The sequence below is a fragment of the Babylonia areolata genome, chromosome 34, assembly GCF_041734735.1.
Source record: "Babylonia areolata isolate BAREFJ2019XMU chromosome 34, ASM4173473v1, whole genome shotgun sequence".
Taxonomy (NCBI): domain Eukaryota; kingdom Metazoa; phylum Mollusca; class Gastropoda; order Neogastropoda; family Buccinidae; genus Babylonia; species Babylonia areolata.
In genome coordinates this window covers 19,273,838-19,276,337 of record NC_134909.1, presented here as the reverse complement: position 1 = coordinate 19,276,337, position 2,500 = coordinate 19,273,838, and the positions used below count along the sequence as shown (strand labels likewise).

The 2,500-nt window shown below is 50.3% G+C and overlaps 1 protein-coding gene across 1 annotated transcript in view; it reads right to left on the bottom strand.

The window, feature by feature from the left end:
- Positions 1-2,500, bottom strand: part of LOC143277574 (glutamyl aminopeptidase-like) — a 66,197-nt gene that overhangs the window by 16,811 nt on the left and 46,886 nt on the right. The window lies entirely within an intron of this gene.

Below are 2,500 nucleotides of genomic sequence, written 5' to 3'. Positions count from 1 at the left end.
ACCACAACAACAACCACACACCACCATCACACACACACACACTTCAACAAACACAACAACCACACACCACCAACACACACACACACACACATACACACATCCACAACAACAACAACCACTACAACAACAACAACCACACACCACAACAACCACACACCACCTCAACAAACACAACAACCACACACCACCTCAACAAACACAACAACCACACACCACCATTCAATGACACACACACACACACCTCAACAACAACAACAACCACACACCACCATCACACACACCACAACAACCACACACCACCATCACACACACACCACAACAACCACACACCACCATCACACACACACCACAACAACCACACACCACCATCACACACACACCACAACAACCACACACCACCATCACACACACCACAACAACCACACACCACCATCACACACACCACAACAACCACACACCACCATCACACACACCACAACAACAACCACACACCACCATCACACACACCACAACAACCACACACCACCATCACACACACACACCACAACAACTACACACCACCATCACACACACACACCACAACAACCACACACCACCATCACACACACACACCACAACAACCACACACCACCATCACACACACCACAACAACCACACACCACCATCACACACACACCACAACAACCACACACCACCATCACACACACCACAACAACCACACACCACCATTACACACACCACAACAACCACACACCACCATCACACACACCACAACAACCACACACCACCATCACACACACCACAACAACAACCACACACCACCATCACACACACCACAACAACCACACACCACCATCACACACACACCACAACAACCACACACCACCATCACACACACCACAACAACCACACACCACCATCACACACACCACAACAACAACCACACACCACCATCACACACACCACAACAACCACACACCACCATCACACACACACCACAACAACAACCACACACCACCATCACACACACCACAACAACAACCACACACCACCATCACACACACCACAACAACCACACACCACCATCACACACACACCACAACAACAACCACACACCACCATCACACACACACACCACAACAACCACACACCACCATCACACACACCACAACAACCACACACCACCATCACACACACACCACAACAACCACACACCACCATCACACACACCACAACAACCACACACCACCATCACACACACCACAACAACAACCACACACCACCATCACACACACCACAACAACCACACACCACCATCACACACACCACAACAACCACACACCACCATTACACACACCACAACAACCACACACCACCATCACACACACCACAACAACCACACACCACCATCACACACACCACAACAACCACACACCACCATCACACACACACCACAACAACCACACACCACCATCACACACACCACAACAACCACACACCACCATCACACACACCACAACAACCACACACCACCATCACACACACCACAACAACCACACACCACCATCACACACACCACAACAACTACACACCACCATCACACACACCACAACAACCACCACACACCACCATCACACACACCACAACAACCACACACCACCATCACACACACCACAACAACCACACACCACCATCACACACACACCACAACAACCACACACCACCATCACACACACCACAACAACCACACACCACCATCACACACACCACAACAACCACACACCACCATCACACACACCACAACAACAACCACACACCACCATCACACACACCACAACAACCACACACCACCATCACACACACACCACAACAACCACACACCACCATTACACACACCACAACAACAACCACACACCACCATCACACACACCACAACAACCACACACCACCATCACACACACACCACAACAACCACACACCACCATCACACACACACCACAACAACCACACACCACCATCACACACACCACAACAACAACCACACACCACCATCACACACACCACAACAACCACACACCACCATCACACACACACCACAACAACCACACACCACCATCACACACACCACAACAACCACACACCACCATCACACACCTCAACAAATACACACCACCATCACACACACCACAACAACCACACACCACCATCACACACCTCAACAAATACACACCACCATCACACACACCACAACAACCACACACCACCATCACACACACCACAACAACCACACACCACCATCACACACACCACAACAACAACCACACACCACCATCACACACACCACAACAACCACACACCACCATTACACACACCACAACAACAACCACACACCACCATCACACACACCACAACAACCACACACCACCATCACACACACACCACAACAACCACACACCACCATCACACACACACCACAACAACCACACACCACCATCACACA